The sequence below is a fragment of the Anolis carolinensis genome, chromosome 2 (genome assembly GCF_035594765.1).
Source record: "Anolis carolinensis isolate JA03-04 chromosome 2, rAnoCar3.1.pri, whole genome shotgun sequence".
In the NCBI taxonomy this organism is placed as follows: domain Eukaryota; kingdom Metazoa; phylum Chordata; class Lepidosauria; order Squamata; family Dactyloidae; genus Anolis; species Anolis carolinensis.
This window is the reverse complement of record NC_085842.1, coordinates 213,050,598-213,066,452: the sequence shown is the minus strand read 5'-3', so window position 1 is coordinate 213,066,452 and position 15,855 is coordinate 213,050,598. Positions and strand designations below refer to the sequence as shown.

The 15,855-nt window shown below is 44.3% G+C and overlaps 1 protein-coding gene across 3 annotated transcripts in view; it reads left to right on the top strand.

The window, feature by feature from the left end:
* Window positions 1–4,811: 4,811 nt before the first annotated feature.
* Window positions 4,812–15,855, top strand: part of LOC100566394 (ephrin type-B receptor 5) — a 202,174-nt gene continuing 191,130 nt past the window's right edge. The window contains exon 1 of one of the 3 annotated variants that reach the window (XM_062971697.1): window positions 4,812–4,968. The gene's annotated coding sequence lies outside the window, so the exon portion shown is untranslated. Of the gene's footprint in view, window positions 4,969–8,053; window positions 8,331–15,855 lie in introns of those variants that run through there. The other 2 variants (XM_062971698.1, XM_003227578.4) reach the window with 2 other exon arrangements.

Genomic DNA, 15,855 nt, shown 5'->3' with positions numbered 1-15,855 from the left:
AAAATCATATGTTTATTTCTGAGCCCTTGGTAAACTATAAATCTTTAGGGGAGTTATTGTGTTCAACAACACCAATACTAACTTACATCTCTAGACATTTTAGTCAAAAAATAGCCCCCCAAAACTTGTGTTGACTTATTAACAGGTGAGTGTATGTACTGTACCTTAACTCTTGTCAAACAAGGAACCGTCCACTTGTCAGAGTAGAGTGGTTTTGTGTGTGTATGTGTGTGTGTGTCATGAGTGACTTGAGAAATTGCAAGTCGCTTCTGGTGTGAGAGAATTGGATGTTGCCCAGGAGACACTTGGACATTTTTGTTGTTTTTACCATCCTTGTGAGAGGCTTCTCTCATGTCCCCACATGGGGAGCTGGAGCTGATAGAGGGAGCTCATCTGCGCTATCCCCAGGTTGGATTCAAACCGGCAATCTTCAGGTCAGCAACCCAACCTTCAAGTCATCAGTCCTGCCAACACAAGGGTTTAACCTACTGCACCACCACAGGATCCAGTTTATTTTTTATTAAAACTTATTTATTATGCAATGCTTTTGTCACGATATATATACAGTAGAGTCTCGCTTATCCAACGTTCTGGATTATCCAACGCATTTTTGTAGTCAATGTTTTCAATACATCGTGATATTTTGGTGCTAAATTCGCAAATACAGTAATTACTACATAGCATTACTGTGTATTGAACTACTTTTTCTGTCAAATTTGTTGTCTAACATGATGTTTTGGTGCTTAATTTGTAAAATCATTACCTAATTTGATGTTTGATAGGCTTTTCCTTAATCTCTCCTTATTATCCAACATATTCACTTATCCAACATTCTGCCGGCCCATTTACGTTGGATAAGTGAGACTCTTCTGTGTGTGTGTGTGTGTGTGTGTGTGTGTGTGTATATATATATATATATATATGTGTGTGTGTGTGTGTGTGTGTAGAACCTCAAAGCAGCACTGACTTCTGCTGATGTCTCACCTGCAATGCTTCCTCTGGTCTTTTGGAATGCCTTTTGAATTGGTGGAAAAATGTTGGCAATGGCCAGGAGTGGCTGGTCCTCTGAGGTACTGCTCCTTCTTTCCCCTCTCCATGGAATAACTCCCAATGAGATATGGATCACATCAGAATCCGGAACATGACGTTGACTGATACACAAGTAGATATGGTCCTCCTGTGCAGCTTCTATCCATATTAATTCAATTTGTACAAAAGATCCTGTAGATTCCATCTCATGTTATTTAGTGGGTGAAAGAGAAAGAAAGAAAGAAAGAAAGAAAGAAAGAAAGAAAGAAAGAAAGAAGGAAGGAAGGAAGGAAGGAAGGAAGGAAGGAAGGAAGGAAGGAAGGAAGGAAGGAGACAGCGACTGAGACTGTGCAATCATGCACATGCTGTTTGTGTTTTCCACATCAGATCTCACAATAATTTGAATTGGCCCTCTTGAAATGGGATGCGTTGAGTTTGAATCCACCAAATTGTCACTATCACTGTTTTAACCAACAGAGTCACTGGAAGAGTTTCCTATACTAGAATTGAAGAGGGGCTGTCAACATATTGCCTTTAGTTACCCTGGTTGACTTTTTGTCTGCTTAAATAGCTATACTTTCTGCTGTGCTGAGCAACATTTGCCTCTGTTATGCAAATGTCAAAACAACCAATTGTCAAAGAAGTAAATTAATCCAAGCTGAAGCTTGACATGGTTCTCCCAGAAGGGCAGAAGCTAGCAAGCTTCAGTCGGAGGGCTTATCAAAGAAATACAGTACTAGGATTTGACAACACCAATTTCAATAAGCTTCTACTGAGTCCAGAAACTATTTACTGTTTGAATGCTTGGGTTTAAAAGCAGCTTCATTCAGCTGGAGAGAACAGAACAAAATAATCTAAAGTCTACGTATTCAGACTGGTTCCAACTGCTTTCTGTGCGTGTGTAGACTTTTTGAGTTTGCTGTACTCTAATCCTTAAATTCTGTTTGTCTAGAGATGGGTGAATCTATCAATTTGGTTGCTTGTGTTTTTTGTTCCCTTGACCACAAATTTGCATTCATTGGTGTCTGAGTGTAGAAGGGGCTTCAGTTCACTTTGACCTCCTATACAAATAGAAAGGATTATCCATTGCAGAAGTAACCACGCAACATGAAAAGAGGACAGCAACTGTGGTGGAAGTGGCATTCTTGCCCATCATCTTTAAGCATTCGTCAAACACTGTCAGACTCAGGCTAGATCTACATTGCCATATAATCCAGATTATCAAAGCAAATAATCTACATTATCTACTCTGAACCGGATTATGAGTCTACACTGCCATATAATCCAGCTCAAAGCAGATAATCTGGATTTTATATGGCAGTGTAGATCCAACCACAGGCATTCTAGATTAAATCCCATGAAGCTTACTAGAGGACCATTTTTCTGGCTACCCTAAAAAATATTGTGAAGATAAAATGATTAGTATGAGAAAGGCAAACCCTTGAGAATGGATAGGATATGAACCAAATATTATCCTTTCTATAGATGCTATTTCAGAAATTGGCCACTGCTGCCTCTCTTTTTATTTATTTCTCCCACTGCCAAACTTCCATATACCCCACCCCTATGTATTAACTGTTTAATAAATTTTGTGCTTTCTTCTCACTGGGGTACAATGCATGTGTACCTTTTTCTGGAGTGAACCATCTCTATAAAATGCATAGTTTAGCCTTTAAACATATAACAAAACCCAGATGGCCACTTTTATTAAACAAAGTCATTTTAAGAGGGAGAAACTTGGAATAAAAATTAGGCTTGGGCACAGATTCATTTTGGTCAGTTCCCTTCAGCCAATCTGGCATGTTCAGTTGGCTGTAACAGCAAGGGCTCAGCCTTCACGTTTTTTTCAGTCCAACTGCCTTGCCACTCGCTCTCAGCTTTTTTTTTGGCTTGGCTTGGCCTCTATCTTGAATCTTTTTTATTTTCCTTTATTATCTTGATTCTTTTTATTTAGTGGGACTCACTGGGAGTTGGGAACGTGTGGGATGGGTGGGTGGGGTGCGTACGTACATTTGGGACTTGGTATGCTTTTCTTTAGAAATATTTTGGTGGCTCTGAGAGCCTTCAGTTTATTTTACTCCTTCCCCTCCTCTCCTTCAGTAAATATATATTTTTTTATTGTGTTAGAAGCGAGTTGAAGTCACTTTTGGTGTGCGAGAATTGGCCATTTGCAAGGACGTTGCTCAGGGGATGCCTAAATGTGTTGCCATCCTGTGGGAGGCTTCTCTCATGTCCCCGCATGGAAAGCTGGGGCTGACAGATAGGAGCTCACTCCGTCTTGCGAATTCGAACCGCTGACCTTCAGGTCTTCGGGTTAGCAGTTCAGCTGACATTGTGCCACTGTGGCTCCTAGAGAAGAAGGAGGAGGAGGAGGAGGAGGAGGAGGAGGAGGAGGAGGAGGAGGAGGAGGAGGAGGAGGAGGAATAATAAGAAGAATATAATAATAATTATTAATAATAATCCCAGCAAACAGAAAAGCCTCATTCTCAACTACTACCTAGTTATCTACCTACCTATATTTTGCTCTCTGTTTATATTTCTCTCTGTGCTCTCTGCCATCTGAATTGAAACAAATAATAATAATAATAATAATAATAATAATAATAATAATAATAATAATAGCAATAATCCTTTGGCTGTTGCCAATAGCAAGAAGAACTACAGAAGTTAGTGTTGGGCTTCAATCTGTGGAGAAACTGTGCCATTTTCCAAATCAATAGAACCCATCATCTCTCAACTCCACCGCCTCGCCTTTCTGAAACAGTAAGGTTGATGATCACCTGCTCTGAACTGTTAAGACTTAAAATAATATGTTCCAAAAACAAGTCCCCCCCCCCCCAACATGATTTATTTCAACTTACAGTATATATTAAAGTCTCGTGTCAAGTTACGGGACTGAAGTTACATATCTGAAAATTGGCCGGAGATTATATTGATGTAACCTGTGAGGAGACGTTGGAAGCTACATATTCACTCCAGGATTAAGGGACACATCAAAGATACACACACACACACACACACACACACACAAACATTTAAAAACTGAATCCTGTAACAAACATATAAAATTAAAGGTGATACAGAGACAGCGCATTTCAAGCATGAACTGTAAGTTACAGAGTTTGTAAGAATCTCTCTCTCCCCTTAACGGTTGCATCGCCTGACACACACATATATTTATTGATTGGAGTCAGCAGTGGGATATTAAAATAAAGATAATCCCCAGACTTAGAAGATATCCCTTTACAGTTCCCATGTAAGCCGCCCCGAGTTCATTCGTGAAGATGGGGCAGGATATAAGAAAAAAGTTATTATTATTATTATTATTATTATTATTATTAAAGTATGCTCATCCATGTAGGAAGAAATTGTATAATTATGGCAACTAAAGGTACATTGGGAATCTTGCACTGTAACCCGAAAAATTAGTATCAAATGCAAGTTTTAATCAGCGGTTTAATCAATTAAAACATCAGTTATTTATTCATTGATTTATTTACTGTATTTTAACCTGCTTTATCTCAGCCTCGAAGGGGACTCAGAGAGGCTTCCGAATTGGCAATAATTCAATGCCACATTAACATGAGACAAAGAAAATACAATATACATTGTGCGTTAAATCATGAAAATCATAAAACACTAACATATAACTACATAAATAAGCTGTTAAAAGATTACACATAGACCAAAAATCATAATCCAAAAGCTGTTCTAATCACATTGCCATTCACTTTACAGCTGTATATAGCCCGTGCTACTCTCCAAATGCTTGGTTCCATAGCCAAGGAGGAGGCCAATCCAAGGGGACACCATTGAAAAGGCCCTGTCTCTTGCCCCCATCAGCAGAACCTGTAAAGAAGTTGGGATCAAGAGCAGCACTCCCGCACCCGAAGATTTTAGCACCCAGGATGATTCATAGAGGGAGATGTGTTCGGACAGGTAAGTTACAAAAACAGTAAGAACTAACTTGATCCATCATGGCAAATTTTATTGGAAGAGTTGCAAACTAACATTTTAAGTTATTTTGGTTTTGGAGGGAAAATAATGTTTGATTAATGTGTTGTTAAATTATAGGCTATTTCACATTTCTTCCAATATTTTATGCTGGGACATATAAAGAAGTTTTAGTAATAGTCTGCCCTGAAGCTTAATTAATTGTTTTAAAGAGAAATGACAAATTTCCTAACAATTATTTAATTGGCTGACAAGCTTAATATAGAACACTTCTGGACGCTGGGAAAGTGGCAGTTTCTCTATGCTTAACTACTCTATTATTAAGTCCATACAGTTAATATTTAACCTGTATGCTTCCATGCGTGTGTGTGTATGTGTTTTCAAGTAACCTATCAACTATGGTGAATTTCATAGGGATCTTTTTGGCAAGGAACACTAAAAGGTGGCATTGTCAGTTCCTTCCTCTCAAACATAGCCTACAGCACCTTGCATCTGTTGTCGGTTTCCTATCCAGGTCCCAACCAGGACTGATACTGCTGAGCTTTTAGGGTATTTAGTGGCTTTATACCAAGTTTTTATTATGGTATGGTTTCCCTTTAAACATGATATTTTAGGAGGGGTGCAGGTATCACCTTCTCTTATTTGTGTAACACTCTGGTTCCTTTTTCATGGCTTCTTCATCTTGGTTAGGTCCTGTTACTTGCTGTGTGCACTTATTTTATATCCCCCCAATTGATTTCTTTGCCAGTAAGAAGATATAAAGAAGTGGAGATGTTAACATCTTTGTTGTTGGGTTGTTGTATGTTTTCCGGGCTGTATGGCCATGTTCCAGAAGTATTCTCTCCTGACGTTTCGCCCACATCTATGGCAGGCATCTTCAGAGGTTGTCTGCCATAGATGTGGGTGAAACGTCAGGAGAGAATACTTCTGGAACATGGCCATACAGCCCGGAAAACATACAACAACCCTGTGATCCCGGCCATGAAAGCCTTCGACAACATCTTTGTTGTTGTTTTATACCTTGTTTTCCCACTGATGGAACCCTAAGGGTTCTGAGGCTGAGAGTGTGCAACTTGCCCAGGTTCATCCATGCATTTTTATGCCTGAGCAAGGAATCAAACCCTGGCCTCCAGAATCATACAGTAATCCCTTTAAAAGCATTAATTACATTTGATGTTCTTTTAAAGTGTTATACTTTTAACAGCATTTAATGTATTTATTTTTGAACCTTTTAATGTTGTAATTTTCAAGTGGCATCTTGAGTTGTCTTGAATCCCACAGCAAGATAAAGTCAGGATGTGTGCGTGTGTCAGTAACTAAATGATGCTACTATTTGTAACCAAAACCAGATTATTACGGTATTAGATTTCATCCTCAAATTTGGGAGGGTCTGGAGATTGTATAAACCACTACATCAAACTAGCTCCTGCCTTGCGAGGCAGCACACCCTTTCTCCTTGTTTTCTGGATACCAGGGAGTTCGAACCCCGGTCTCCAGAGTCATAACGCAGACCCCTAATCATGTCCTTCAAACCACTACGAGGGTTGAATGGAAAGTAATGCCTCCACCTTCGTAACTCCTCAACAGATGGCAGTACTGCTATGCAGCAGGCACTGGCTTGTTCAGTAGACTCTCCTCTACAGTTCCATTTGTCAGGAAGACTTAGCATTTAATGGTTGTGTTGTTAAAGTGCGAAGTATGGAACCCTAGGCAGACGGTCGGTCAATGCGACTTAAGCAACGTGCAGTCATTGAATTCTTGACAGCAGAAAGTGTCACCCCAAAAGAGAAAGGCGTCACCTTCATTCTCACGAGAGGAGTTCCTGGCAAATTTCAAGTCTGTGCGCTTTCATTTCAGGCGTCAGCATCCTGGTTAACCCATCGTGCGGATATCTTCTGATAGCCAAACAAAGCAATAATGTGACCACACGTTCTTGTGACATGCCGATTATGTTTGAAATTTCTCTCTGAGTGATACAACGATCATCCTGAATCAATCTGTCCACCTTTTGTTTGTAAAAGTCGGTGGTTGCTGTCACAGGATGTCCAACTCTTTGTTCATCATGCAAGTCAGATGTTCCCACCTCAACATCTTTAAACCTACTCGCCCAAGGATGCACAGTGCTCACATCAACACAATCACCTTGCATACTCTGATGAATCTCCTTAGGGGTGACACCTTCTGCTGTCAAGGGCCCCTGGTGGCACAGTGTGTTAAAGCGCTGAGCTGCTGAACTTGCGGATCAAAAGGTGCCAGGTTCAAATCCTGGGAGCTGGAATTAGCTCCAGCTCCTGCCAATCTAGCAGTTCGAAAATATGCAAATGTGAGTAGATCAATAGGTACCACTACAGCGGGAAGGTAACGGCGCTCCATGCAGTCATGGCGGCCACATGACCTGGAGATGTCTATGGACAACGCTGGCTCATCGGCTTAGAAATGGAGATGAGCACCAACCACCAGAGTCGGTCACGACTGGACTTAACGTCAGGGGAAACCTTTACTTTACTTCTGCTGTCAAGAATTCGGTGACTGTACATTGCTTAAGTCGCATTGTCCGACCGTCTGTGCAGGGTTCCATACTTTGCACTTTAACAACACAACCGCTCAATGCTAAGGCTTCCCGGCCACCAAATGGAACTGCAGAGGAGAGTCTACTGAACAAGCCAGTACCTGCCGCATAGCAGTACTGCCATCTGTTGAGGAGTTACGAAGGTGGAGGCATTACTTTTCATTCAACCCTCGTACACCCAAACTGGCTCCTGCCCTGCGAGAAAGAGGCGCACATCCTTTCCACCTGTTTTCTGGAGAACATGGGATTCGAACCCCGGTCTCCAGAGTCATAGCTACATTAGATGACCAGCGCAGACCTATATCTCCTGCCGTTCAAACCACTACCCCAAACCGGCTCCTGCCCTGCGAAGTAGACGAGCGCGCCCTTTGCCGCTGCTTCAGTCCCTTTCAGGCAGAGGAGAGTGAGCGGCTCTGTCTTCCCAGGCGGCCGGCGGAGCGCGTGGCGGGGAGCGGGGGGCGCGGCTTCGGCGCGGAGCCCCGCCCCCTTGGAGGCTGGGAATGCTCAGCTCGGAGTCGGTGCAAAGCGAAGGGAGCGAGCGAGCTGCAGGAACGATCGACGCTCGCTTCGCCGGGGAGGGAAAGAGACGCGCAGACGCCCGCACCCGCTGGCTCCGAGTCCCGGGCGAGGAGCGGCACAGAAAGGCGCTGCTCCCATAGGAGCGGGACAGAAGGAGCGCCCCGGGAGAGGAGGGGGCTGCCCTCTCTCCCCGGGGCGGACGAAGGAAGGGATCTCCCGCGAGGAGATGGCTGAGTGGCCCGGAGAGAGCGGCGGACAGGTGGGTCTCGCGTCTCCCTCCGATGCCCCCCACCCTGGCTTGGCGCGTGTCGGATGCCTGGAGGAAGAAGCATCATTGCAAAACCAGGTCATGATTTCAAACTGCTGCACAGCTGGCTCCGCGCGCAGAGAGGGAATTGCAGAAGGGAGGGGGGGGAGATGAGGAGGAGAAGAGGGGCAGCTTCTCTATTCTCAGGGTTGGTGGATGGATGCTGGGTCCCTTTGCCTATCCCTTTGCCCACCTCCAATGCCTGGAGGAAGAGCATCTGTTGACAACCTCTCCCCCCCCCCCCTTCATGAGATTGGTCTCTGCCTGGCATGAGTTGCATCCATTGGGATGAATAGGGGGATGCTTTCTCATACTTGCCCCCTTTTGTGTGCCAGGCTGTCGGCTGGGCTGCCTCCAAAAGAAAAAGTCCTTACCGTACGAAATGGGATGCTTTTCAAACCCTGTAAGGGTCCCCTGAGGTCAGCGTTGGGGTCAGGAAACATTGGACTAGAGAGTAAAATCATGATGATAATAATAATAATAATAATAAATATATACTTTCTTTATATTCTGCTCTTCTCCCCAAGGGGACTCTGAGCAGATTACAGCATTTACATACATAGGAAAACATCCAATGCTTTTGCAATCACATGAGACACACAAACACAAACAAAGGCAGAGGCTTCTCCTTTAATTTCCGGCTTCTGGAGGCGGTGCTCATCTCTGGCTGTGGGAAGTGCTCTTCTCCATTTTCAAGTCGAGGAGCCTGTGTTGTCACCTCCTTGTTTGGAGCGTCTCTTTGCCTTTTCCCGCCGAAGCGGTACCTATTGATCTACTCACATTTGCATGTTTTCGAACTGCTAGGATGGCAGGAGCTAGAGCTTACAGATGGGAGCTCACCCCATCCCATGGATTTGGACTGCCGATCTTCAGGTCAGCAGTTCAGCACACAAGGGTTTTACCCATTGTGCCACCATGGCTCAAACGGTTTCTAAATGCCAGCCAATTGCAGAAATTTGTTGTGCAGTGTTTACAGTGAGCTTTGCATGAAATGCATGTGGGTGTTCTACAACTCACATCATGCCAGGTTAACCCCTGAAATTCCATCAATGGTTAAAGTTAGTTGTGTTGGGCAAGTTTGCTCTAGGTCAGTGGTTCTCAGCCTGTGGGTCCCCAGGTTTTTGGCCTACAACTCCCAGAAATCCCAGCCAATTTACCAACTGTTAGGATTTCTGGGAGTTGAAGGCCAAAAACATTGGGGGACTCCAGGCTGAGAACCACTGCTCTAGGTTCATCATTGGTGTGGTTTAATGTGCTCTCCGTTACCACAACAATGGGGAAAAACATCAAAACATCCAGGAATCCCCTGGGCAATGTCCAGACGGCCAATTCTCTCACACCAGAAGCGACTTGCAGTTTCTCAAGTTGCTCTTGACACGGAAATAAAGTGTGCTCTCTGACTGTACGGTAAACTACAACTCCCACCATGGTGGGTCAGCCCCCCCCCCCCCCCCCGCCAACCCCTCCAGTATGTTCAATTGGTCATGGGGTTCTCTGTGCCAAGTTTGGTCCTGGTTTATTGTCAGTGGTGATTAAGGTGTTTCCAGATGTAGGTGAACTACAACTCCCAGAAATGAAGGTCAGTTCCCCAAAAAACCCTTCCGGTAGGTTCACTTGATCATGGTAGTTCTGTGTGCCAAATTTGATCCAGGTCCATCATCAATGGTGTTCACATTTTTCAAGTTGTAGGTGAACTACAACTCCCAGAAATCAAGGTCAGTCTTTACCAAACCCCACCAGTATTCAAATTTAGGCATATTGGGTATGCATGCCAAATGTGGTCCAGGTCCATTGTCAGTGGGGGGTCACAGTGCTGTGTCTTGATGCAGGTTGAACTACAACTTCTATTATGTGGAGTCAGTCCCTCAGACTCCTCCAGTATATCCAGTTGCTGCTCAGTTCTGCGCTATTTGTTATTCAGACAGAGTTGAAAAGAGTAGGAAAGTGTTAAGGGAGAGGCAGTAGGCGCGGTCATACAAAATCCACGCCAATGGAGAGAGAAACAAACACTGGGATGTGGTGCTCACTATAAACTGCAATGTATTTGGAGGGAGGGCCATTGTTGTCTCCTCCATAGTGGGAACTATAGCTGTTTGTGGAGTCTGGAGTCTGTCTGTGTAAATGGACATGGCGCCACATACACATATACACATTTTAAGTTTTATTATGTATATAGATTATAGATACGTATATATCTGTGGTCTCATAAAAAACATTTGGAGAGAAAAGGGTCTCGAGTGTTGGAAAGTTTAAGATGCCTTGTTTTAGAGCAGCCGTAGGCTGTTGGGAATTGTGGGAGTTGAAGTCCAAAACACCTGGAGGTCTGAAGTTTGTCGATGCCTGCTTTAGCAGTACCTCAAAGAGATTCCTTGAGGACTGCAGGACAATTTTGATTTTGCGAACTGGGCTTTTCCTCACCTGAAACTGAAATTGGGACAGATCAGTACCCTGAAACTCTTTGAGCAAAATATCCGCGTGCACACATGTTTCTTCTTATCCCACCTTGTCTCATAAATGAGGCACACTATATTATGAAGGGGAGACTCCCCTCCTTCTCCCTCTCCTGCCCTCCATTCCGCCCCCGGGGAATATTTTTTCCTGGCTCCTCCTGCCAACAGAAAGAAAATGTCCTAAATGGATATAGGAAGCTGGGTTCCTTAGCAGCACAGCTTTGTCACTTGGAATTCCCCCTCTTTTGCCCTGGCAGATCTGCCCAGCCTTTAGGGGAACACTGCTCCTCCCGCAACCCCCTTTCCCTAGAACCGCGAGTCAGGACACGAAACTTGTCAAAAGCACTTCTAAATCCCCATTAATCTGCACTCCTTTGCCAGGCAGGTCTGGGAAGGCTCTCCGCTCTCTGTGATGTGGAACGAACATAGATATTCCTTTTCCTGGGCTTGTTGCTGTCATTTTGCAAGACAGAGGGAGCCCTGTAGATGTGGATTTGTCGCCCTGTTTTTTTGTTGACTGAGCTGTGTTATTGTTGCTGGACTCCTTCACGCCTGCTCCCTTGTGAGGCAGGGACTCCCGCCAGGTGGGAATGGAAGAAGTGAAGCTTCTCCATCCTTTGTCTGGTCTCTCAGTGCTCAGCTTTCAAGGCTGGGGTTTCACATTGGCTGTGCACAATTGCCACTCGCTGAAAGCTTTGTTGGACTTGAGCTGTAAAAAGATTCCTTTCTGTATTGTTAAACCTTTATGGATCCCGGATGGCGATGGTGGGGCGCTCCACCTGTAATTCCTAATCCGGGAGTATTATTTCAGTGAATTGGAGGTGGTTTGAAAAAAAGGGACCTGGCTGCTGGCATTGTGTACCCTCATCCCACTTTAAGCTCTGGTAAACTGGTTTTTGTATTGTCTCAAAAGCTTGCTGAACCTGTTTGGATCGGGGATAAGGATGGAACAGAATAAATGGTGTGGATGACTAAGGGCCCTTCCACACAGCCATATAACCCAGAATATCAAGGCAGATAATCCATAATAAATAATAAACTTGATTTTTTCCCCCGTGTCAGGAGCAACCGGAGTTGCTTCTGGAGTGAGAGAATTGGCCATCTGCAAGGATGTTGCCCAGGGGACGCCCGGATGTTTTGATGTTTTACCATCCTTGTGGGAGGCTTATGTCTTATGTCCCCGCATGGAGCTGGAGCTGATAGAGGGAGCTCATCTGCGCTCTCCCCGGGTGGGATTCGAACCTGGCAGCCTTCAGGTCAGCAACCCAACCTTCAAGTCACAAGGCTTCTATCCCCTAGGCCATCGGAGGCTCCTAATAAACTTGATAAACTTTATTTATACACCGCCCTCTCTCCCCGAAGGGACTCAGGGTGGTTTCCAAACATATGGCAACCATTCAATGCCCAAAGAAAACCATACAAAACAGTTTATATCAAGAGAAAGCATATTAGACAATACAGTAGAGTCTCACTTATCCAACATAAATGGGCTGGCAAACGCTGGATAAGCGAAAATGTTGGATAATAAGGAGGGATTAAGGAAAAGCCTATTAAATATCAAAGTACGTTATGATTTTACAAAATATGTTTTACGACAAGTCTGCCACTTGTTTTGGAGTGTGGCTGCACTTGTGTTGTTATTGGCTGTGTTGGCCGGCTACACGTTGCTGCTTAGAGAAACAACTGTGGATCCGGGCGGGAGGCAGACTGCATTGGATAATACAGAACGTTAGATAAGTGAAGGTTGGATAAGCGAGACTCTACTGTATAAACAACCTAACTTTAACTTAATAAATAAAATGACAACCATCAAAATAAAGACTAAAACAAAAAAAATACAAAAACCCTGATAAAACACATTAAAAATAGAATATATTTAAAACCGAGTCTGCTTTGAACTGGGTTGTCTGAGTCCACACTGCCATATAATCCAGTTCAAAGCAGATAATGTAGGATTTTATACAGCTGCGTGGAAGGGGCCTAGGACAGCGTGGCCTGTCTCAAACCATTACTGGCTCTCTCTTTTTCTCTTTCCTTATTTGCATGATTTATACAGACTAGGGCCAGCTTAAGCTCCTCGTATGTGATGTGCGAAGGAGGCCTGCACTTGCGCGATTACGGCCTTAAGTGCACCCGGGCAGAACATACAATTACATGCCCTGCTCTCTCCATGGGCAAGACAGCCAAGGGGAATTTGGCTGTGTAGCTCCACCTGCGAAACCCTCCTCTCTGTGCGTCTTAATGGATGAAATTGGAAAAAGTACAAAAGAGCTGAGATGCGTGCTGAGATTAATTTAGCTCTTGGCGATTGCCGACAGACTTCAAACTTCAAATCGCTTCCCCCGCCCCCAGGAAGAGGTTCATCTTGCTTCATAGGACAATACTTCCCCCAAACAAACATAACTGGGCAACTTTGTCCGTCAATTGCTTTAATTGCCCTGTTTTTGCTACAGCTTGATAACATTTATTTTTGTCACCAAACTCTAATCTCTTTGACTCCAACTTGAACAAGTTGCTTCTTGCTCTTCTGTCAGTGGGGCTTTGGAAGCAATTGCTGTTCTCCTTTTTGGCAGCTTTTTAGATATTTGAAAACAACTGTGTATACCTTCATGCTTTTTTTCTCTCTCTCTCCCGCCTCTCTTTCCCTCTTGGCATGGCATAAGAAGTTGCTCATCCTTTCCGCTTTCCGTTCCCTCCCTTGTTTGAATTAACTCAATGTTGTTTTCATGATGGAGGCCAAGTGCCAAGGCCTGCTCAAGGCATGTTGATGTCTGACGTGGGCAATGCAGGTGGCTCCCCACACTCAACATGTAGGGGCACGGTTCACCCTAGACCAGGCATGGGCAAAATAAGGCCCAGGAGCCAGATGCGGCCCTCTGGGCACTTACCTCAGCCCTTCCTCATTTTCCCTGTCCTCTTGGCATAGGGACACGGTGGCCTGCCACATCCTTAAGAAGAAAGGATGGGGAGGAAGGAATGCAGCAGCTGAAAGCCCTCTGGAGAGCTCTCAGCCACCGCATGTCTCGCCCTCCTCCCGACATAAGGATCATGCGAATGGCCCCGTCCTTATGCCGAGAGGATGAGCCGAAGAAGGCACGCAGTGGCTGAGAGCCCTCCGGTGTGCTCTCGGTTGTCGCCTTTCTCGTCCTCCTCCTGGGATAATGCAGAGAGGACAGCCCAATGATTGGGGGGGGGGGAGATCAGGGCAGTTGCTGCATGTCTCGTTTTCCTCCCGGCATAAGGATAGGGCAAGCAGCCAGGAGGACACCCTGAGGATGACCCGGGCCCTGCCCCACCCCCATTTCCTTCCAGTCCCATCCCATCCAGCGCATGCCCGGCTGCTCTCCCTCTCTGCCTGGCCCTCTTGGTCGGGCTCACAATGCGGCCCCAAAGCAAAAAAGTTTGCCCATGCCTGCCCTAGACGCTTAAGTGGTCAAGCTTCATTGAAGCAGACGGGCACCTCTTCCATTAATTAATATGGCTCTCAATCTGTGGGGTAAGCAGAATGAGGCCTGTGCAGGGAAAATGAACATGAACGGTGTGCTCCATGAAGCAGTGCTCTTCTCATTCATTCCTGTGCAAGAGACCCTCCCCGTTGGGTTATGCTATATGTCTTGGAATTCAACCCCACACTGCCCAAGTCTGCAGTTCTCAATGAGGAACAGTAGTTAGTTTAGGAATAGGCTGACTCCTGAATGACATTTGGAATGTATCTATTTCTTCTCTTTGTTGGGTTGCTGTGAGTTTTCTGAGCTGTATGGTCATGTTCCAGAAGCATTCTCTCCTGACATTTTGCCCACATCTATAGCAGGCATCCTCAGAGGTTGTTGACGTCTGTTGGAAACTAGGAAAATGAGGTTTATATATCTGTGGAAGGTCCAGGGTGGGAGAAAAAACTCTTGTCTGTTAGAGGCAAGTGTGAATGTCGCAATTGTTCACCTTGATTAGCATTGAATAGCCTTGCAGCTTCAAAGACTGGCTGCTTCCTGCCTTGGGGTATCCTTCGTTGGGAGGTGTTAGCTGGCCATGATTGTTTCATTTCTGGAATTCCCGTTTTCAGAGTGTTGTTCTTTATTTACTGTCCTGATTTTAGATGGACAGATTGCTTAACAAAACCAAAAGCCTGTCTAGTCTATCATCTTCAATATTTGCCTAGTTGCCAACCAGAGACTTCTTAGAAGCCCCCTCCCACTTGTATTTTTAAAGTTGTGGCAGGTTCCATTTACCTGTGGCTGGATACACATTGTCATATATAATCCAATTATCAAATCAGATAGTCCAGATTATCTCCTTTGAACTGGATTATATGAGTCTACACTGCCATATAATCCAGTACAAAGCAGATAACCTGGGTTTTATATGACAGTGTAGATGGGACTTAAGTCCCCTTCTACACTGTCATATAACCCAGATTATCAAAACAGATAATCCACATTATCTTCTTTGAACTGGATTATATGAGTCTACACTGCCATATAATCCAGTTCAAAGCAGATAATCTGGATTTTATAAAGCAGCGTAGAAGGGGCCTGAGAGGATATTTTGCTAAATAAAGTTACTCACTCCATGAGGCGCCTGAGTTGACTTTGTCTGAAATGTTATACTTGATTCCATTATTTAAACTACAAAGAAATTGCCTTATAGGACAAAGCAGCCGAAGATAACATGCAACATTTAAAATCACTCCCTTCCACACAAAAACCACAACAAAATGGAAAAAAATTACAGCCCTCCTCCAAATACCACATATATGTGACAGTGGCAAGGAAAATCCAGACTCATATTACGAAGGCCTTAAGTATTTGGTGGTTTTTACTGTTTTGCATAATATATTTTGCTTCTTCTAATGTTGGGGTAAGGCAAGAGTAGAAACCATGCTACAGCCTTGCTTCTAGTCATGGAAATTTTAGCCATATAACACCAAATAAATCCTTATTTGGAATTCAGTTTTGTATGGACATACACATGTTTTCTTGCAAACTTGCCCACATCTACACAAACATTCCGCAAACATGCCCACATCCACA